General features: G+C 48.4%; 1 pseudogene; it reads left to right on the top strand.

The window, feature by feature from the left end:
• Nucleotides 1–2,169: 2,169 nt before the first annotated feature.
• On the top strand, nucleotides 2,170–22,058 carry LOC144251430 (E3 ubiquitin-protein ligase RNF213-like; annotated as a pseudogene).
• The last annotated feature ends 1,202 nt before the right edge of the window (nucleotides 22,059–23,260 follow it).

Below are 23,260 nucleotides of genomic sequence, written 5' to 3'. Positions count from 1 at the left end.
CGTGAATTTGCTGAGAAAATCCAAGCCTATGTCAGTTGTAGCATGGTATCTACAACTGACAAATTTGTAGTCAGTAAAATGGGGAGAAATTTAGAAAAGCTTGGGAAAGCTTTATCTATAAAAAAAATGTGAACTCAGAAGCTTATGAAGTTTTATATTGAATAGTTTGAAGAACATATCAAATAAAAGTAAATGAAAATGAAAAGAAAACTTAGATGATTGGATTAGTTTTAAGATTTATGAACATTTTAGAGAAGAGTAATTTATAATGTTGGAGACAAGAGCCTTTTTTAAAGAGGTTTTTTTTCTCAGCTAAAATTCTTTGTTTCAGAAAAAGAGAACCAATATTTTGTGGCTTTGTTAGACCTCTCTTTCTGTTCTCTTAGCAAATTGTGCTAATGGCAAATATTATGTATTTGAGGACTCCCCTTGGGCCTGGGCATTGGGAAAATCCTTTCAAAGCATCTTCAAAGTGTTGAGCTGGGCACGTAGCCTGGATCCTGCCAGATATTCCTCTGCTGTGCCCTGCCAAGGTCTTGGTACAGCATAGCCTCAGGCTCCTTTTTTTCTCCTTCTTCAGCCTTTTCTCTTCAGCACTGTTTGCATGAAGTGGAACCATTTCCCACACCTGCCAAATTAAGAAAGAAACTCATCTATGAAGGGTGGAGAAGCCTGTCTGTTCATACATACTCATCTGTTCCCAGAAGTTACATTTTCATGTATTAAATAAAAAGTTTGGTGAAAAACATGAAATGTTTGGAAGTATTTTAATTTTCTTAAATTTTATACTGTGAAGACTGAGCAATGCAAAATTTAAGATTTTTTCCCCACTTCTCAGAGGTTTGGAAATTATGACTCTAAAAAAATAGAATTCTGTTATATTCTTTCTGTGCTGGTTTCCTCTTAACTATCTATAGATTTATATATCTGCATCTATATCTGCATCTGTACTTCATATGTACAATCAATAAATTGAGAAGATTAGCTTCATTTTTTGGTGTAAATTGAACAACTTTTTCTTATCTTTCTTCCTTCTTATTGAGTATAAATACTTTCAAAAATCAGATAAAATATCATGCTAATCTAGCAAACTTTTATGCACAATTCGAAACAACTTTAATTAACTGAATGGCCCCTACTATAAGAATACAAAAACATTTGTACTAGCTATGTTCCTAATATCTCAGGAACTTCTTTGGCTTATTTCCTGCTTTGTAGATATTTGTAATATAGTGTTCAGGTTAAGGAAATTTACATCTGCTCTGCTTGAAAGAGTAACCAAGACCAGCTGCTCTGTTCTACACCAGGACATACCAGGAGTAGTGTGTGGTCCTGAACGGGCCATAGCAGCCTGCTGTATTACACTCTACATACTTGGCAGCATGCAGTTAAGGCTCCTCCTTGTCTTTTCCTGGTTCATGGCTCTGTTCCTTTTATCACTGAGCAAAGTCCCCTTGTCTGGATGTTCTTGGGTTGGTCAATTCTCCCACTGAAGGTCATCTCAGCTTCACTGTGTGTGTGTGTGTGTGTGTGTGTGTGTGTGTGTGATGCTGGAGATGAACCAGGATCTCGTGCTTGCTAGCCTAGCACACTACCACCAAGATGCACCCCAGCCCCCTGCTATCTTTGTTTTTAATGGTAAAGATAAACTTGGTCTTCTTATAATTCTACACGAGCCTCATATTACTGTGAGATAAATAATCTGGCAGTTAAACTAGTCATGTTTTAAAATATTGTCCTCTAGTTGCTCCAAAAGCTCATGTTCTAGGTTTTGATCCGCAGACAAGATAGGCAGAGCATGAAGCTGCAGCATGGATCTGCCTTTTTCCTGGGTGCTGTGTAGATGCTTCCCTGCACCCATGGAGTGGCCTCTGATGTGAGCTTGTCCTGTTGCAGTTTATTTTTGTACTACTGCAGGGTTTCTCAAGACAGGTGAATTTCAAAAGATATCATGTGTAGTCCAAGAACTACGTTCACTGTAACGTGGGCTCAGGCCTTCAACCCTGAGCACTGTGGTTCTTCTGGCTGATTCTGTCCATTGGAAGGGTCTCCTCGTCCCAGACAGGAGATGCACTAGGGTAAAACTTTAACCTCACAGTTACAGGCATATCTGAGAGGGGCGTCAGCACATCTGGAAACACCACTGACTGCTATAGGCACCCAGTGGGCATGGGGCTGGTGAGAGGTTCTAGCTGCAAAGAGGTGAGAGGGGCAGGGACTCACGGCTCTAAGGAGAAGCTGTTAGCCAACATCACAGAGGACGCCAAGAGGTTGATGGCTGCCGCCAGCTCTGTCTTCATGAAGGTTGCTGGTGACATCCTGGATGGGTCCATATTGGTCAGACGTTTGGAGCTGATCCTGAAGCACAAAAGTCAGTTTCTGGACCTGTGGCAGTTAGGTGAGCTGTGGCCAGGCTGGTAAGAAGACTGTGTTCGCTTGTGTGCTGACTGTCCTCCTCTATTCCACCAAGTGGAGGCCTTCTTGTCCTTCTGGTGGTGACTGTGGGGCACTCCCAGAGAGAGAAAGTGGTGCCGTGAAGTTTGTTTCCTTTGGCTGACTTTGTCATTGTTTTCCAGAGACAGAAAGTTCTTCATTCCAAGAGAAAAATTGTGATATGGAAGAGACACTGAACTGGAGGATGGATGAAGTCGTGTTTCTGAAGAGAGAGAAGAGACAGGTGGACAGCCTCCTGAGGCTGTGTGGGAAGGTGAAGCACATCATCCAAGGTATTGCTCCCGCAGTTGCGCTGGGAACCCTTGAGAGCTGTCACAGGGACGAAGCAGGCCACAAATAGTGGGGCCTTTTTTTTCAGGGAGAAGCTTTTAAAAAACATCCTTGACTCAGTTTTCAATGTGTTTGCCTGGGGAAACACCTTCCCCTTGTACATTCTTGTTTGTGTGCCTCCATACCCATCGATGTCCCTGATTTCCCAGTGTCAGTGTCCTATGCTGGCTTCCCAAGGAGGGGAGGTGTAGATCTTTCTCCAGTCTGTGCCCTGAACATGAGGCTGCTTGCTGCTCTGTCACTCCCAGTGGTATCCTGAGTTATTGGCACCTTCTTCAGGGTCAGGCCTTCACCATGGTGTGAACACAGGATTCACAGGGGAGCCGTGCAGTGGACCACGGCCACTCCACGGTTCTGGAACAAAGTTTCTGTAGCTGGTGGAATTGCATTTCTTGCCTTGGTACTTCCTTTTCCCCTTTTTCATTGTGTTTATTTCAAATTCAACCCAAAACTGTACCAGCTATCTGAGTGGATGTCTCTGAAGAGTCTCCCAGGACAGAGGGCTTATTTTCCCTAGCGAGGAGGTGGCCCTCAATCTCCCCTCGTCTCACAGGTTTCCTTGGCTCTGGCCTGTGCTTGACTCCTGTTTGACAGAGAGTGGCATCTACTGCTTGCTGGCACAGGGACATAGGAGGCCAGATACAGAACTGTGCCCCTGCTGTAGGTTGATCATTGGGCCAGGGGCAAAGTTTCCTTCAGAGTGCTGCCTGAGTGCTGCATTGGGATGTCAGATGCATTCTCACTATTGATCCTCTGTATGGAGCTTGTTGTCCTTCTCTGGATGCTCTTGAGAGCTGTGTGGCCCTGGTATTCTGAGGTTAACATTAATCTGTGCCTGGCTTTGGGTCTCTTTTCCATCTCTAGGATGAGGCACTGACAGGTCTCAGCCGGATATTTAGTCTTAGAGCTCTAGAGCGTTCTCCTGAATTGGTTCACTGTGCTTTCCCTCTTGCAGGGTGCACATAAACAGCTTCTGGGCTCCTGGCATGGTTGCCTGACTCCCATGACATCTCTCCTGCTTGGGCTTCGCTTCCTGAGCCTCCTGACCTCCTCCTGCAGCCTGGACATTAACTTTTCATGTCAGCTCCCACATACACTGAACTTAAAGGCATTCCCTTTCTCCTTGAAAGATCTGCCCATTTATGTACCATGCTGTTCTCATGGCTCATGATTACAGTATGTTTTATTTCAGAGATTATTGATATTTTTAAAGGTTTTCTTTTTCTTGCATATTTTCCAGTTTCATCCAAGTTGCTTTTTTCTGTTAGTTTGTTTTTCTTTCTTTCTTTCTTTTCTTTTCTTTTTTGTATGCTTGGGATGGAACGAAGCTTTCCTTTTCTTTTTTTTTTACGTGGTGCTGAGGATCAAACCCAGTGCCTCGCATGTGCTAAGCAAGCAGTCACCAGTGAGCTACAATCCCAGCCCAAACCTAGGCTCTGTGCTTGCCAGGCAACCACTCTGCCACTGAGCTATACCAGCCCTGTTGAGGTTTTTGGTATCTATTTCCCGCTTTAAAGCTTTTCCTATTCTAGTTGGAGATTTTTGTTTGTCTGTGTCTATGAAGGCAGTCCCTACAAATGGATTGATAGGTTGAGTGCTTCTGGGCCAAGGCCCTTGGGGTTCTGTGGTTGCCCCTAAATTGACCTGGTCCTTGAGGGCTTCTCTTGAGGGCTGATCATCTTTGCAGCCCCTACCTGCCGCCAGGTTTCTGGAGCCAAGTGGGAGAGGAGGAGGTGGAGTCTCTGCTTTACTTCTGCTTTCCTGCCTTGGTGGCTATGTCATCCTCTTGGTCCTTAGGTTGAATAATACCTGTCCTCTGGAGCTGCCCAAGACAGGTGTGTGTTCAGAAGTAGCCTCCAGGCCTAAGAGCCCTGCAGGTGGTCCTTTCTGCCCCTTGCCAGTAGAGAGCAGCCCCCATCTGCCTGCATGGTAGAGGTGGACTCTCACCAACTGCTTCTTAAACAGACTTGGAACCCAATTCCAGTTCCCTCTCTGCCTTTCCCAGTCTAGGGTGCTAGGCCTGGCTGAGCTTATGTCTGCTGTGGCCTCAGGTTCTATATTCTCAGGCCCCAAGTGTCTTTTGCCACCGGTGTGGCTGTCTTTCCACTTCCCAGCTTGTGTTGCTATCAGTCTCCTTTTCTACTCTCCTCGTTCCTGCTGATTCTGATCTTTCAAAAGTAATTTCTAATCTGCCACAGGAGTGGGATTTGGGGGTGGGGGATAAATGTGTGTTTCCAGCTGTCCCCTCCATACAAGAGCTTACAGTCTATTTTTAATTATTAAAACTGATGAGCAAGCCCAAGGCAAGAAGGAGGGGAGGAGGGATGAATTCTTATTGAAACAAAAATCGCAGCAATGGTATTCACTTAAAGAAATGGTTTTCTTAAAGAAATGATTAGAAATTCTAGGAAAGTAAAATAAGATGACTAGCAGTTTAACTTCCATGTTTCCTATGGTTTCCCAAGTGGACTTTGGAGAGATTGAAGCAAGACACTAAGAAGATCTGAACCACAAAAGACTGAATGAAGCCATAAGGGTGAGCCAGCTGGCATCCTCAGCCTGCAAGCAGATGACTCATTACAACCTGGACTGTGAGGTCCAGGAAATGGCTGCAAGGATAGACTCCCTGATGGACAGCCACATCTTCCAGATCTTCTGGGAAGAAGCTGCAGAGTCATTAAGCCATCCCCAAGGAGAATCTGAAAGGCGAACCCTTGTGCTTATAGAGGCCTATGAGTTCTTGTACTCACCTTGTTACCAAAAGTTCATGAAATTGTATCAGGATCTGAAGTCAGGAGAGGTCACCATTGGAGAAATCAGTCATCTTCAAGGACTTTGTAGATAAATACAATGACCTGACTTCAGACCTTCAGATCATGTGTAAAGTAGACCCCCAGGCCCAGAGGGGCTGGATCTCAGAATGTGTTGAACAGATCAAGGAGTACCATAGCCTGCACCAGGCAATCAGCTCGGCCAAGGTCATCTTGCAAGTCAAAAACAATTTTGGATTGACCGGTGACTTCAGTGTTATTTACACTTTAATAAACTTTTTAAGTTATTTTCTGGGGACTCCCGGGAGGTAGGGGCCTACCTCAGACTCCTTGGAAGCCCCAGGGCTTCTAGGAAGGTCAGTGTGGCAGCACCCTTCAAGGACTCTCATCTAGGTTGCACTAAGTCTGGAATATTCCAAGCCCTGGGTTTTTACCTTTGCTTGAGACAGTGTGACTGTTCCTTAGCTAGTAAATTTTCTTGAGTTGATATGAAAACCCAAAATTTGGGATAGAGAAACCATCCCTTTTCTAAAGGAATCTCATCTTTTTAGGTTGTAAAAGCACAAAAGGAAATATTTCGTCAGCTGTCCAGGTACCTCTCCCTAGTTCTGGTGGAAATGCCAAATGGTACCTTGTTCCTGTTGTAACTCAGGCCTGAGTCTCTTCTTCCTATTTCTTAGCCTCAGGTTTCTAAGCCATGTGTAGCCCATTTTTCAGTAGAGACGGGTGTGATAATGCTTAGAATTTAGCACAGAGTATGGAAGTGTGCATACCTAAACTTGAACCCTTCGGTACATACGTGAGTAACTCCCCAAAACAGAGAAACCAACGACATGGACCTGGCAGGGCTATTGTGAGGAGCAGGTTTCAAAGTCCTAGTAAGCTTCCCCATAGGACCTTGGGTACCGGTGACAGTAGCTACTGCTGCCCAGCAAGGAGGGCTGTGGAGGTCATGCTATCCTTGGTGCAAGAGTGTGTCATGCTGTTGCCGTAGCAGCTGGTGGTCCAGGCATATGGGGGCGGGGCAGGCATGGGTAGTCTCTGGTGCAGCCCACAGCAGAGCTTCATCTTGCAGATTGATGACTTCGAGGCCACCCTCCTTGAGACACTGGACCAGATCAGCCCACAGCATATCTGGGCTAAGAAGCTGCTGCAGGACATCAGCGAGCCCTGCTGCCAGTGTCTGGAGGAGCTGGCCCTGCAGAAGGCCCTGGGAGGTATGGGGGGGACTTGACTTCAGTTGTTTGCCAAGTGGGGTTTCTGAGCTTGAGGTCACTCTGACTCATTCCTGTGTGTGCTTTAAGTAGGGAACAGTGTCTGCTTCCAGGCCCACAGTGCAGTCTGCATCAGGACGGCTTTTCAGGGTTCTGGTTAAAACCGTTTGCTTTGCTGCTCTCTCCATCTGTGTTCGTAAGCATCTGGATTTCCTTTGCTCCTTCTAACTCATTCTGCCAGAGGCCTAGGTAAGCTCTTGCAGGCAGGGGGGCATTGCTGCTCTAAGCTTGTAGAAAATGTGCATTTCTCTTTCAGCCTAGCGCTAGGCAGCCTGCATGGTTGTGTGGACTAGATAGAGGCAGGGGAGGAGAGGTAAGAAAGAAAGTTCAAAGAGGTGGAGCAGGGGCAGAGCCTAGAAGACCACCTCCTGCTGCCACTAAGGCTGTGCTGGCTCCAACTCTCATACAGAGCTGTGCTGCTTCCACCTTGTACTCCTGAGTGCTTTGATGTACATTCTTTGACTAGTAATTAACCCTGGGGGAATTATCTCAGTTTTTTAAATAAGTAATTGTCCACATGTTATTAACCAACTGAATCTGAATTGTTTAAGTGATGATGTTTGTGGATTAAAGGAAATAAGTTATACACAAGCCTAGAACAGTGCCTGAGACATTTTTGGTAAAGGTTAGATGTTGGTCAGTGGTGTCATCATATGCTGCAAAAGAAAAGGTGCCCTGGTGTCCTAACTGAAGGCAGGAAGTATCACACATCCTAGGTGTTTACTTAGCGTCTATTGATGGCCTCATGAAGGATCGTGCTCCAGGTGAGAGTTGTGCAGAATCCTGGAGTGGTCCTGTGCTGATCTGTTCTCTGCCCCAGGCATCACCGAGCTCCAGGTGTTTGTGGACCTGGCCTCCATCTCAGCTGGAGACAGTGACATTGACGTGGACCCGGTAGCCTGCTTCCATGATGCTGTGCAGGGCTATGCATCCCTGCTGTATAAGCTGGACAAGAAGGCAGGCTTCAGCGAGTTCATGGAACAGTTGAGGGAACTCTGGAAGGCTCTGCAAAATGACCTCCATCTGCCCTGTAAATTGGTGAGTCTTGTGCCTGGTTCCAAGGCATGGAGGTCTTGCAGCCCTGGGGAGCAGCTGTGCTTTGAGGGCACGTGGGCATGGAGGCATGTAGGCATGTAGGCAGCCATTTAAACTGATGTTTAAAACCAGCTTTTCTTCACATATGGAAATGCTTTCTTTGTCTTGGGCTGGAACAGAGCTACAGAACTGCATGTCCAGAGCAGTCTCCACCCTACAGGAAAAGTGTGGAAAGAACATGATAGGAAGTGTGCAAAAGGGTGTGCAGCAGTTTTCTCTGAATGGTAGTAATTGTCCTTTTGTTTGGTTACTTTTGAGTATTTTTCACAATTAATATTGATTTTTTATCAGAAAAAAAACTCTTAAGTAAACTACCTGTACCAGCATCTGAGTAAACGTACACTCATAACTCGCCCAACGAGAAGAGATGTCCAGAAGCCTGCATCAGCCTTGGGAAAATCCTGTGTGTGGTTGGAGGGTTGGGAGATGGACAGAGAGAGCAATTTGCAGTTTCGTTTTTCTGCTAGAAGCTGACATTCTGTTGCAATTTTTCAAGTTCTTCGGGTCATGCTCAGGGACCATGGCAGGACATTAAGATTTAAGGGCTCCTGTTCAGTCAAGCATCTCTCCTCAGAGGGCCTTTGTTCTGGGAACGTAACAGGATGGTGGCATTTCACTTGGGAGTGTGGCCTGTGGCCATCCACCCAATCATCCATAAGTGCAGGCCACGTGCACTCCAAGTGTCAGCTAGGAATCAGGCACCAGCACAGCCACACTGAGTGGCCAGGGTCCTTGGGGACCAGGCAGGGTCCTGAGGGACCGTCAGAGGCACCTGAGACAGCCTTAGGCATTGGGTGAGCAGCTACACCCAGAGTCCTGGAGGAGAGTGGCTGGAGTTTGCCCAGCAAGGGCAGAGGCAGGAAGAGGACATCCAGGAAGACAGTCATTCGAACCCTGGCCCATGTTCTCTGCTTTTATCCCAACAGCGAGATTCTGCCAGGAACTTGGAGTGGCTGAAGACAGTGAAGGAAAGCCATGGATCCATTAAGCTCTCGTCCCTGTCCCTGGCCACAGCAATCAACAGCAGAGGCATCGATGAGATCAGGGCATCCACAGGTGACCAGAAGGTGAGCTCTCCTAGATTCTAGGTGCAGTGTTGGTGGCATGCGCTGGCCTGCTGCAGAGTCAGGGTTTCAGCGACCAGAAAATGGCCTCTAAACATGTTGTGCCTCCCAGATCTCCCCAGATGCTATCCTGAGCCTGATCCTCCCTGGGGGTCACAGTGAACTGGAGCCAGAGCGCTCTTACACTTTGGAAGAGCTGAGGGATCTTTTAAACAAGCTGATGCTGATGTCTGGCAAGAAAGACCACAAGAATATGGAAGTGGAGAGGTTTTCTGAGGTGATCAGGTGCCCTGTTGCCTCAGGCTGGGCATGCTCACTGCCCTTCTGCTTGCAAAGGGGAAGGGGCAGGGGTTGGCCTCCAGTGGACAGAGTGGCTCCAGAGAGTGGAGCTTGTGGGTCTGCAGGGTGCACCTTGCCTGGAGCCACATCTGAGGTGGGACAGGCCCTGGACGTATCAGCTCCTCCTTAAGAACATCAGAAGGTTCTGTCACCAATAGTGGTTAATCAGCTGCATTTAGCAGGAGGTGACCAAATAGATAGATCTTAAAAAGAAGCACAAATGTCTTTGTTTACTCTGTAAATTGGTAAAGTCAAACACCTCAAGATTCTAATGGGCACTCTTCTTCAAAACTAAAGTAATCAAGCCAGGTGTGGTGGCACATGCCTGTAACATCAGTGACTCAGGAGGGAGTCAGGAAGATTGCAAGTTAGAGGCCAGCCTCAGCAACCTAGTGAGATTCTGTCTTAAAATAAAAAGGGCTAGGGACATAGCTCAATGGTAGAACACCCTGAGTTCAATCCCTAGTACCAAAAAAAAAAAAAAACAAAACAAAACCAAAAACCCTGAAATAATTGTTGACACAGGTTGTTGGTTTTTTTTAAAATTCTCTCTCTCTCTCTCTCTCTCTCTCTCTCTCTCTATATATATATATATATATATATATATAGATAGATAGATAGATAGATATAGATATAGATATAGATATCTCCTGTTATAGGTTCTTTCCTTACAGTTTGTTTGTACTTCACAATTGACATTTTTTCCTCCAGTGCAGCCATAGAGCCAGGTCCTGGCACATACTAGGCAAGTGCTCTACCACTGAGCACAGTCCAGCGCACATCAACATTCTTATCTGCCACCTGATCTCCTCCTGAAGGTAGCTGCCCTCTCCCTAGGCTTTTCGTGTTTCCCAGTGACCCTGTGGGAGGAGTGAACCTAAGCCCCTTTACTTAGAACCCGTGTGTGTCTAGATTGGCACGTCCTTCTTCACTAGCTCACTGTGATGTCTGCCTCATGCCCCTGTTTCCCGCAGTTATTCCGCCATGTGCAGTGGCTCGTGCAAGCCTTCCTGAATCTGTACTCTGTGGGAAACATGCTGTTCTGGACCTGGACTGCCAAGGTCTACTGCTGCCCCAGGAATGGCATCTCCATCTGCATGGACTTCCAATTGGAGTTGGTAAGCCAGCTGACAGAGAGTGGGGACATCACCCAGCTCCTGGAAGCCCTCTGCAGGCAGATGGAGCACTTCCTGGATGACTGGAAGGAGCTGGTGAGCAGAAAGCGCAGGGAGCACTTCTACCTCAACTTCTACACAGCCGAGCAGCTGATCCTCCTGAGCACCGAGCTCAGGAAGCAGAGTCCCAGCTAAGCTGCCCTCCTGATGCTGTCCTTCATCAAAGACAACTGCACCCCAGCTGACTTTTTAAGGGCCACTGAGGGGTTCAATGAGGCCCCCAGACACCAAGTGAGGACAGTGATGGAAAAATTACCTTCATTGCAATCCGCTGAGATCAGCCTGGTGACCAAGCTGAGGGCCATCATGGAACAGTCGCTGGAGAGCGTGAGTGTCTTTCTGCCTGGCTGCCTGGACCTGGAGGCCCTGGGCCATTGTCTGGCTCGCCTGGCTAGGATGGGCAGGTCTCCTGTGGAACGGTCACTCCCCTTGGGCCTTCAGGCTGGCCAGCCCAACCTGGTCTTATGTGGCCACTCTGAGGTGTTATTGGCTACCTTGGTCATCTACATGCAGGCCTCAGGCCAGCCCCTACCCACCATTGATGAGGTGCTACTCTGTACCCCGGGGACCACATTTGAGGAGGTGGCCCTGTTCCTGCATCGCTGCCTGGCCCCGGTTTCCCAGGGGCACAAGGTCTACAGCCTGCTGTTTGCGGATCAGCTGAGCTACGAGGTGGCCTGCCAGGCAGAGGCCCTCTTCCGCAGCCTGTGCACACAGTGTCCCTGGGAGGACTACCAGCTGGTGGTGGTCTGTGATGTGGCACAGGAATGCTGCTACCTGCCCTCAGCCTTCAGTCAGCACAAAGTCCACCTCATCCCCCAGGCACCCCTCCATGCCATCCAGGACTACCTGGCACATCACTACCAGGTCCCAGCACAGACTCTGTCCGCAGCAGCTGTGTTCAGAGACCGGATGTGTGTGGGGATCGTGGCCTCCGAGAGAGCGGGAGTTGGTAATGAGAACACTGGGGTGGGCAGGCAGTCTCTCAGGGTTTCCCAATGACCCCTGCCTCTGCAGCAGTGGGCCCCTCAGATGACACCCCTCTGCAGGTGGGAAAGTGAGTCTCAGGAGGGTCTGACTGCCTACAGTCAGTACTTCCTCTAGAAGGGGCCCCCTTTCCACCCAGGTTGCAGTTCCTGGGAGCCCAGCTCCTCCTTGGATGGACTTCTCTGCAGGTCACTTTTTTCTTGTGTAAACCCTTGACCTTTTCTGGGTCGCATTAGTGTGAGCAGAGGAGGCACAGCTGCTCTGGCTCCAGGAGAAGAGTGCTTCGCACCCTCCCTTCAGTCACTGACATGTGTCCTTAATAAGAGGTGGTGACTTCCATTCTGTTGATTTCATCCCATGAGCATCCCTGTGCCCTGTCAGGACAAAACCTGCCCTCCCCTCCCTGCTCGGGACATACCTCTGCTTTTACATTATTACACTTCCACTGCTGTCATCATGGAGAATGCCAGGATGCTGAGTGGGTGACAGCTGGGGACTCTGGCTTCATGGTGGAGTTGTGCTCTATTCTGATATTCCCTTGCATCACTTTTGAATTTTACACAGAGAAATAACTGTTTTTATTATTTTTAAACTGGATTTGCCCCAGGGGTGCCCTACCACTGAGCCACATCCCCAACCTTTTTTATTTTTTATTTTGAGACATGGTCTCACTAAGTTGTTTAGGGTCTCAGTAAATTGCTGACGCTGGTCTTGAACTTGCAATCCTCTTGCCACAGCCTCCCACGTAGGTGGGATTACACGCAGGTGCCACTGCTCTTGCCTGAGACATAATTTCTAATCTCTCTGGATTCTCTTCCTCTTGATCCATAGGCTTGGGATCTCATTTCCTTATTTTAACATTACAGGGAAATCTCTCTATGTGAAGAGATTGCATGAAAAACTGAAAAAGAAGTTAAACAGTGAAAAGGTGCCTTTAAAGATTGTTCGGTTGACTGACACTCAGGTGGATGAGGGCCGCGTCCTGGGCTCCCTCCTGTCTTTCTGGGATTCTCAGTATGGGAAAACGCCTGTGATATTCCACTTTGATGTGACTGCTTCGGTAAGTTCCCATATGGCAACCAAATGGCCACATCAGAAAGTGTAATTCCAAGGGACCCACCTGCTTCTCCCTGTATGAAGAGTCTCTTCTTTCTACACCTACCTGTGGTCGATACCCTTCTCTCAAGGAACAAGACAGGAGGGTCCTGGGGGTTGGGAGAGATGGTTGGCAATTGTTTATTTTTAAACCCATGCTTCTCTGTCTTTGGGTACAGTCTGGAACTTGGGTCTTTCTTTTCAAACTCCTCATTTTACAATACCTAATGGATACAAGTGGGAAAATGTGGCTTTGGAATCTGTGCCATTTATATATCATTGAAATTACAGAAAGAAATTTAGTGCAGTCAAGGAGGTCTTCAAAGCAGGTATGTACAAGGGCATTTGCAGGTGGTCATGGTACACTTTTGATTCTGTGGCCTGTGGCTTGGGGTGACACATCTTAGTTGTTTCCCACTTTTGCCTTAGAGGAGCAGCATGTACAGTGTCAGGGGAAATGCATGCTTGGACTTAGAATTCAATGATGTCTGGAATGAGAATGCTCTTGTGTTGATTGGCAGAATCTTGGATTTGTCTGGATCTGTCAGATTGGTGCTGTGTGTCTGGGTTGAGTCCCAGCCATGCTGAGTGATGGGAGATTCCTCTGTTGACAGACACTCTCTCCTATATTCACTGCCAGTGAACACGGCAGGGACACTTCACGCATAGAAACCCATTAGATGGTGGGAGTTCTATTGTCACACACCTTTGTGCTTAGTGGAGAGATGGAGCCGCAGGATTGGAAATGGTTTCCTGGTTCATAATACAGCTGCCATAGTTGAGCTTTTGTAGTACCCTAACATGCAGATGCCAGCCTCTGTGAACAATAGACTGCAGATAGCCACATGCATTCAAGTGATTTTTTTTTTCATAAAGTCCCATCCAGGGTAGACTGCATTGAAGGTGTCTGCCAGGAAATCAAGTTTTAACTTCTACTTATGTCTCTTCTTTGCAGAATCCACATGTCCCCCAGTTCAGTTTTCTTGGTATCTTCCCCAAAGTCACCTGCAAACCTCCCAGTGAAGTGATAGCCATGGAGCTGAGCCCTGAGAGGAGCGTCATAGAGCCTGGAATGGATGAGAGAGAGTTCCAAAGTGCCACTTTCCAAAGACCTTACCAATATTTAAAACAATTCCATCAAAAAGAAAACCTAGACACATTTCACTATCAAGAAGGCTCTGTTGAAGGTACCCCAGGGAAATGGATCCAGCACCTACTCATATACTGCGGGGTCATCAACCCCTCCTGGTCAGAACTCTGGAATTTTGCTCGGTTCCTCAACTGTCAGCTCAAGGACTGTGAGGCCTCTCCATTCTGCAATCCAGGATGTACTGAAGACGCACTACAGGGCTTCAAGAACTTTGTGGTCACCTTCATGATCTTCATGGCAAGAGACTTTGCCACACCAACACTTCATACCTCTGACCAGAGCCCTGGGAAGCACACGGTCACCACGGATGGTGTCAATGAAGAAGAGCTCGCCCCCTTCACTCTCCGGAGGAGGTGGGAGTCAGAGCCTCACCCATATGTGTTCTTCAATGGTGACCACGAGACCATGACATTCATAGGCTTCCATCTTCGGCCCAATGAGAATGGCAGCGTTGATGCCATCAACCATCTCAATGGGAAGATAATCAAGAAAGATGTCATAACAGAAGAACTGTACATAAGGCTGTTGCTTCAAGGCGTGCCCTTCAATGTTGACTTTGATAACCTGCCCAAACACGAGAAAATCTTGAGACTCTGCCAGCCACTAGGAATTTCTTGGGCCCTGGACCCTGATGAAACATATGAGCTTACAACAGACAACATGCTCAAGATTCTGGCCATTGAGATGCGGTTCCGCTGTGGGATCCCAGTTATCATCATGGTAGACAGGCTGTGGGAAAACCAGCCTCATTAAATTCCTTAGTGATCTGCAGCGTTGTGGTGCCCAGGCTGAGACCATGAAGTTGGTCAAGGTTCATGGAGGAACAACTGTAGCCATGATCTACTCCAAAGTCTTGGAGGCTGAGAAAACTGCCTTATCCAATAAGGACCAACACCAGTTGGACACTATCTTGTTCTTTGACGAAGCCAACACAACAGAAGCCATAAGCTGTATTAAGGAAGTCTTGTGTGACCAGACCGTGGATGGCCAGCCACTGGAGGAGGGCTCAGGCTTGCACATCATAGCTGCCTGCAACCCTTACAGGAAGCACTCTCAGGAGACCATCTGCTGTTTGGAGTCAGCTGGTTTGGGGTACAGGGTCAGTGCAGAGGAGACAGCAGACAGGCTGGGCTCCATTCCCCTCAGGCAGCTGGTGTACTGTGTCCACGCCCTGCCCCCGAGCCTGATTCCTCTGGTGTGGGACTTTGGGCAACTGAATGACACTGCTGAAAAGCTCTACATCCAGCAGATTGTTCAGAGACTGGTGGACCACGTCAGGATCAACAAGAAGGAGACTTGTGTGATCACGGAAGTGCTCTCTGCCTCTCAGAGGTTCATGAGGAACACTAAAAGTGAGTGCAGTTTCGTCAGCCTCCGGGATGTGGAGCGCTGTGTGAAGGTGTTCACATGGTTTCATGGCTGCAGTGAGATGCTCTTGGTGAAGCTGAACACCTTTCTCTGTGAGACCAGTGTCAGCAAAAATAACTTCAGGAGAGACCCCGTCCTCTGGTCCCTGGTGATGGCTCTGGGGGTCTGTTACCATGCCTCCTTAAAGGAGAAGGAGTCCTACCGCAGAGCCATTTGCAGGTATTTTCCAGAATCATATGACAACAGCGGGGTCATCCTGGACGAGATCACACACGCACAGGATCTTTTCCTGAGTGGGGTGCCTCTGAGGAAAACCATAGCCAGGAACTTGGCTCTGAAGGAGAATGTCTTCATGATGATCATCTGCATTGAGCTGAAGATACCCCTCTTCCTGGTGGGAAAGCCCGGAACCTCCAAAACTCTCACCAAGACCATAGTGGCAGATGCCATGCAGGGCCAGGCCGCACACTCCACTCTCTTTCGAAGCCTAAAGGAGGTCCACCTGGTGTCATTCCAGTGTAGCCCCCACTGCACCCCACAGGGCATCATAAACACCTTCAAGCAGTGTGCTCGCTTCCAGCAGGGGAAGGACCTGCAGCAGTACGTGTCTGTGGTGGTGTTGGATGAGGTTGGCTTGGCAGAAGATTCCCCCAAAATGCCCCTGAAGGCTCTGCACCCATTGCTGGAAGACGGGTGCATTGAAGGTGATCCTGCCCCCCACCAAAAAGTCGGCTTCATAGGTATTTCCAATTGGGCCCTCGACCCTGCCAAGATGAACCGGGGCATCTTTGTGTCCCGTGGCAGCCCCAGTGAGAAGGAGCTCATGGAGTGCCAGAGGGATCTGCTCTTCAGACAGCCTGGTGCAGGACAGGGTCCGAGGGTACTTTTCTCCTTTTGCCAAGGCCTATGAAACAGTGTGCAGCAGGCAGAACAAGGAATTCTTCGGGCTTCGCGACTACTATAGCCTCATCAAGATGGTCTTCGCCACCGCCAGAGCATCTAACAAGAAGCCTTCTCCACAGGATATTGCACATGCAGTCCTTCGGAACTTCAGTGGCAAAGATGACATCCCTGCTTTGGACATCTTCATGGCCAGTTTACCTGAGGTCAGGTACATAGGAGAGCTCAGGACCCTGGAGCTCATCAAGCAGAACATTTTCAGGGATATGAAGACGGCAGCAGTGGGGGAGCTAGAAGGAGCTGAATCCCGCTACTTGCTTGTGCTGACGAAAAACTACATGGCCCTGCAGATCCTGCAGCAGTTATTCTTCGGTGAGGACCAGCAGCCCGAGATCATCTTTGGTTCCAGTTTTCCCCGGGACCAGGAATACACCCAGATCTGCAGAAACATCAACCGGGTGAAGATCTGCATGGAGACCGGCAAGGTGGTGGTGCTGCTGAACCTGCAGCACCTATATGAGAGCCTGTACGATGCGCTCAACCAGTACTACGTCTACCTTGGGTGCTAGAAGTACGTGGACCTCGGGCTCGGCACCCATCTCATCAAGTGTCGGGTCTACCCTGACTTCCACCTGATTGTCAACGAGGAGAAAAATGTGGTGTAGGAGCAGTTCCCTGTGCCCCTTATTAACCGGCTGGAGAAGCACTACCTCTCAGAGCATTACTGGGGTCCTGCCACTCCTCTGAAGCATCCCCTGTACTGAGAAAAAAAAAAAAAAAAGGGATGGTGTTAGGAAAACCACCTTGCCTTCACAGAAGGCCCCAGCATCATGGTCCTGAGGGGTGGGGTGCTATTGTAATTTTCTTGTTAACCTTTCATTCAAGAGCCCCCATCCCAGTGTGTGAAAGAGGAGTTGAGCTTCTTCCCAGCCCTAAAGGTGAGGCAGGCCTGATGCCAGTTCACAGCCTTAGGCAGTCAGGGAATATCTGGAGGATCAGAAATCCTCCCCACAGGCTGAACTAACTCAGCACCCTCTGCACACCTGGGGAGCTGTTTCCCATCCTTGTTCATGAATGGAGATGGCTCTCAACCGTGGGGTCCTCTGTCACAGGCCAAGGCCCCAAATGCTGTGGTGCTGGTGGTTGGAACACACCTGGACTTAATTGAAGCCAAGTTCCGAGTGGAGAGAATCGCAACGCTGCGTGACTACGTGCTGGCGCTGTGCCGCTCGCCCTCCGGGTCCAGAGCCACGGGCTTCCCAGACATCACTTTCAAACACTTACAGTGAGTGTCCCTCCTCCTCGTGCTTGCTCCTGCTTCTGTGTGCTCTGGTGGCCAATGTGTCCATCTTCCTTGGGACCTGCCTGCAGAAGGCTCCTGATGCTTGGTTGGGCTCCTCGGGTAGTGGGTGGCAGCTCAGCAGACCAGCCCTGGGCATCCTCTAGATATCTAGAGGGAAGGTCCTGGAGATGCCTCTCTGTACTTCCTTTCTGTGTCCTCCCCTCCCCACTATGGCCAGTATTGAGAGTGCATGGTTCCCATGTCACTAAGAGAAGTGAACTTGGACACCACCCCTCCCATTTGCAGATCATTAATCAAAGACAGACCCTGGGGGAGCGAGGTCCCAGTTCTCCTGTTGAGTCTTAGTGGTTCTGACAGCTGCACATTTGGGGGTGGGGGAAGGAAGGAGCTGCTGAGTGTGAGGAGGGGTGGGCCGTATGGGTTGGATCCATCGCTCTGGGCTTATCACTAACATCCTGTCGTTGGACTCTCAATGCAGCCTGCAGGTTACAGGGGCTGTTGTGTGCACTTTGAAGACATGTAACTGAGGCTTAATGAATGAATTGAGGGCCCCCTGATAAGAATAAAACATGCATTGGTGTAACTGCGCTGGTGGTTCTTGGGTTCCCTCTGGGTGAAGTACCATGGATGCTGGTATGTGAGTCAGTCAGTCTGCAGACCTGAGAGCTTGGCTCTCAGGATCAGGCTTTTGGGGACTCTTGGGATGGCCTTGAGATAGCCCTGGAGGGTCTGCAATAATAGGAGCGCTGGCTCTGGTTAAGAGCCCTGGGTCCAGCCTGAGTCTGCTCCTTCCCAGCTGTGTCCAGGGGCTCACATCATATCTCTGTACCCCATTTTCCTCCTCTGTAAATGGGCATGCTGGGAAGACAGACCAAAGTGATGTATTGAGGGGTACCCAGCATGGTGCTTCACACAGAGTAAAGCCTCCTTAAACTTCCTGTGTCACCTTTAATGAGTTTTCCCACCCTTGCCAGTGTTCAGAATAAATCTTTTGGGAAAACAAAGACCCTAAGTGCTTTGCAGAGAGGGGTAGCATGGTGATTAAGCTGGGATTATTTTCGCACACACAGCGAGATTTCCTGTAAGAGTCTGGAAGGCCAGGAAGGGCTGCGGCAGCTGATTTTCCATGTCACGTGCAACATGAAGGACGTGGGCAGCACCATCGGCTGCCAGCGACTAGCAGGGAGGCTGGTGGGTACCCCCTCACTCAGTTAAACCACAGGGTTGCTTCCTGCTCTTGGGGATAGGGACACTCCTCTCTCTGTTGCCTCAGCTTGGTGGTGCAGGGGTGGCAGAAGAGCATCGTGCAGGAGCTCACACAGTGGGCAGAGGACTTCGCTGACGTGAAGGCCCATCAGTTCCTGGCTGGGCACAAGTACAGCCCTGCTGACGTCTTCATCGGCTACCACTCTGATGCCTGTGCCTCTGTGGTACTGCAGGCTCTGGAGAGGCAGGGCCCCAGGGACCTGACACAGGAGCCATATCTCAGAGTATCTGAGGAGGCCAAGCTGATACTGCTGGACTGTGCCACACCAGATGCTGTGGTACGGCTGAGCACCTCCACGCTGGGCTCATTTGTTGCACAGACACTGTCTCAGGAATACTGGAACAAGCAGCAGCATCACTCCTTTGCAGATTTCCTCCAGGCCCACCTTCACAATGCAGACTCAGAGTGCCATTCCATCTTCACAGAGGTGACTGCCCCCACAGTCTTTCCCTTTCCTCTTTTACCCAGGAGACAGGAAGTCTCCACTCCATTTAAGGCACCATTCAGTCTGGGAAATGGATGTGTCCCCTTCATGTTAGGATCAAGGAGGATAAGTTCAGTTAGGTTCTCTTGCCTGTTTGTGAGCAGAGCTCTGTTCTGAGAGTAGCACCGGGCACAACGTTCATTTCCCCAGAGTGCCAGCAGACCCCAGGTGTAAGTGATTGGCCTACTTGTCATCCTTGGAGTGTAAGAGTAATAGACTCTGATGCCTCCCAAGCTGGTGCCCTTAGTGTTATAGTGAAAGTTGTGCAGCCAGGCAGGGGCATGGATCATAGGTGGTGTTAGTAGAAAAGAACCTGGCTGGTTGCAAACTTCACACATCAGCTGAGCTCTCTATTCAGGAATGAAGTTTCATTTAGGAATGGGGTGGTGCCTCTGATGGATCCACTCTGCTGGAGGAAAATAAGCCATCAGCCAAAGGGGAAGTTTGCGCTTATATAGGTTATACTGAGAGGTAACCTAATTATTGTAGAGTGTGTCTAATGGAGGGTCTGGGGTCAGCGGTGAGAGGACCAGATGGAGGGTCTAGTGTCGTGGTCAGTATTCATCTCTTTCCCTCCATGGTCTCATTGTACTATCATTGAGAAAGGGCTTATTTGGGGAAGGGTCAATACTTTGGCTTCTTCCCAGAGACTGCCAGTCTAGGCTTGGATGAGTATTTCCTCCCCAGGGCTGGTCTTGTCACCAGCAAAGATTCTTTCAGGGGAAGGATCAATGCTATCAATGTATGGCTTTTTTTTTATTCCCTTCTCCTAGGCTGCACTATTTTGGTGTTTTTAATTTTCCATATCCAACAGCCAGTTCTTCTTAAGAGAGGCAACTTGGGCTGGTCATGAGGGCTGCCTGGGCAGGCATCAAAGGCAGAGGGCTCCTTGGGGCACAGATATTGAATCTGAATCTGCATCTGTGCAGGAGACCAGGAAGGGACTGCTGACAGTGCATGAAGTTCAGGCTTCATGAGTGCTGGGTCATGGGGATAGGATAGGTGGAGAGACATGGGGAGGGCCTTGCAGCCTTAAGCTTAGTTTTGCTTATGCAGAGAGGAGCTATGTAGGAAAGTGTACATGGTGGACACACCCCACTGCACAGGTGATGGGAAAACAGTGACACAAGAGACTGACATTGAGAGGATACACCAGTCAGGAGGCTGCTGTCATGGTGAAAACTGCAAATGGTTAGCAGACAGCATGGCTGGGCTAATCACCGACTCCATGGAAGGGAGGCAGAGGAATAGGACAGCCTTCCTGAACTCATTGCAGCTTTGGGCAGTCACCATGAGAATCCAGGGAGGAGCAATAGGTTTGGGAGCCAGTGGTGACATCTGTTTGGGATAGGTTTGGATGTCTGCTGTGTAAGTTGGATGTAGGAATTGGAAGCTTGTCAGTAATGACAGGGTCAGAGAAAGGGTCTGGAGCCAGGTGCAATAATACATCCCCATGATCCCAGTGGCTTGGGAGACTGAGGCAGGAGGATCTCAAGTTCAAAGCCAGCCTCAGCAACTTGTAGAGGCCCTTAGCAAGACCCTGTCTCAAAATAAAAGAAGGACTAAGGATGTCACTCAGTGATTAAACAGTCTTGCATTCAATCCCTGGGACCAAAAAAAAAAAAAAAAAAAAAGAAGAAGAAGTGTTCTGAAGAGCTGAGGTCCTATGTGCCTAAAATGACTGGGTTTGCACTGTGGAGTATGGTCCATAGCAGAGAATTGAGAACTACTGAGGGGAGAGAGAGTTGCCAGTGACTAACTCCATCAGATAGCAGGAAGCCAGATTACAAAAAGAAATGGCATTGTGCTGAGTCCTAAAGGATCAGAAGGCTCTCAGGTAGGGAAAAAAGCAGAAAGAGAGATATTAGCATTTCAGAAGGAGACCAAGGCAGCTGTGGGTCTGGGCAAGTCTTCTCTCTGACATCTGTTGACCCTGAGGTTCTGCTTGCCTCACCCATTCTTTGTATGTAAAAGCTGCTCTGGGTTGGGCTTCTTTATGTCTGAGTGCCCGCTGGCCCCGAGTTCTGACCAGTTCTCTGCGCCCTTGCTTGAATCTGGCTGATGGCTTGTGTGCCCATGTTGCAGGTCACCACCTTCTCCAGAATGCTGACCAACTGTGACTGCGAAGCTCTAGGGGCAGAGGTGAAGGGCTTGGCCCCTAAGCCTGTGATCCTGTCACTGCAGCAGTTTGACACTGAGTACTCATTCCTCAAGGAAGTCCGGTGAGGCGCCCTGCCTGCCCATCATCCTTGGGCCCTATCCTGGGAACATGGTATCGCATGCCAGGGTGTGGTAACCACTTGTAAGGAACTCTGAGTACTATGGAGGCTCATTGCTCAGCCTCCTGGTATGCCTCTCTGGCCCCAGTTGTAAGACAGCTGTGTCCGTCTGTCTCCTGAGCACTGTGTGGCCCTTTTCTTCTCCAGTGGATTGTATCCTCACCTTGTGGAGGGAGACCCTACCTGGATGCTGGGTTCTGCATGGCCTGTGTTTCCCTTCACTTTTTGGAGTGTTATGATCCATGTTTTTGTTTTTTGTGTGTGTGGGTTTTTTTTTTTTTTTTTTTTTTTTTTTTTGCTTGTGCTGGGGATTGAACCCAGGGCTGCTCTACCACTGAGCCACATCCCCAGCCCTAATTTTTATTATTATTAATTCTGAGATAGGGTCTGGCTGTGTTGCTGAGGCTAGCCTGGAACTGGTGACCCTCCTACCTTAGCCTCCTGAGCTCTGGCTGCCCATGTTTTAGGACAGAGGACTCACTGGGGTGATTCTCTTTTTCTTTCAGAAGCAGCTTAATGAAGACAGCCAGACGTAAAATCCTCATTGTCCAGATGGATTTTGATGATGGCGCTCACAGTGCTCAGCTCACTGCATCAGCTAAGTATGTTCTCAGTAGTTTTCTAGGAAAACATAGGAAGCCAAAATCTCCCCAGCACATCCTGAAGAATTTTTTCCATGAAAACAGTGTGGAAATAAGAATGACTCTCCCTCCCAGCTCCTGACATGGGCTAGAGAAGCTAGAAAGTAAAGGATGAAGGAAAAGGCCTGTAATGGCACAGAAATTGTGGAATGAAAGATGCGTCAATAATGGAATTTTTGTAGTGTTTAGGAGGATGTGTTAAAGTTGCATTTGCAGTCATTTACAGTCCTTTTTTGATCATTTTGATTTTGAATCACATAATTAAAATTAAAGTTCAGTCTGGGATGTAGCTTGGTGGTACAGCACTTGCCTAGCATGTCTGAGGCCCTAGGTTTGATCCCCAGTACTGCCTAAAAAAAAAAAAAAAAAGAACTTATCATAAGTTTAAGGGCAGTAAGACTATATAAATAAATTAATATTTATTGAACATTTTTGTGGTGTCCATAAATCTGAAAATTTCAGAATTAGCTATGTTCTGTTAACTCATGTAATTAAGAGTTACATTTGCTCCTTTAAAGCACTGGGTGCCTAGGATAAGTTAAGACCCAGCCAGATGCTATGGGGAGGTGGTCTGTAGCCACTGGGTGTGCAAGGCGCACTGTACCACACAACATTGTCTTGAAATTGGAAGGCCAGCAAGCCCCACCCTCTGAACACAGGGCTGCTGAGAAGGACAGAGTAGTGTCCTAGGGACAGAAAAGTGAAATCACAGAAAAGGAAAACAGGAAGCAACCAGCTTCACAGGGAAAAGCTTTTGCTGTAATCAATCAATCCTCCTGAACCCCTAGTTCAGGCAGTTTTAGAACTTTATATCTAGTGTATAGTGGGAGGGACTCAGAGGTTCACATTCTACAGAAGTTCCCATGACAACAAGTTTTTCTTTCACTGTTCTGGGCCAATTAATCCCTCAAAGATACTTTTTGCAAGAATTAGCACTGGAGAAAGGGAGAGCCCTCACCCCCACCCCCAGCTGTTTCCATGGAACCCAATTAGTAACACTTTCCCTTTTTTGATTTATATTTTATTTTTATTGATTTTTTTAAATGACAGTGGAATGCTTTACAATACTTGTTACACATATAGAGCACAATTTTTCATATCTCTGGTTGTATATAAAGTATGTTCACATCAATTCATATCTTCATACATGACTTTGGATAATGATGTCCATCACATTCCACCATCCTTATTAAGCCCCTGCCCCCTCCCTTTCCTTCCCAGCCCTCTGCCCTATCTATAGTTCCTCTATTCCTCCCATGTTCCCCCTCCCTACCCCACTATGAG

The sequence above is a fragment of the Urocitellus parryii genome (assembly GCF_045843805.1).
Source record: "Urocitellus parryii isolate mUroPar1 chromosome 13 unlocalized genomic scaffold, mUroPar1.hap1 SUPER_13_unloc_4, whole genome shotgun sequence".
NCBI lineage: Eukaryota > Metazoa > Chordata > Mammalia > Rodentia > Sciuridae > Urocitellus > Urocitellus parryii.
This window is presented reverse-complemented; position numbering and strand designations above follow the sequence as displayed.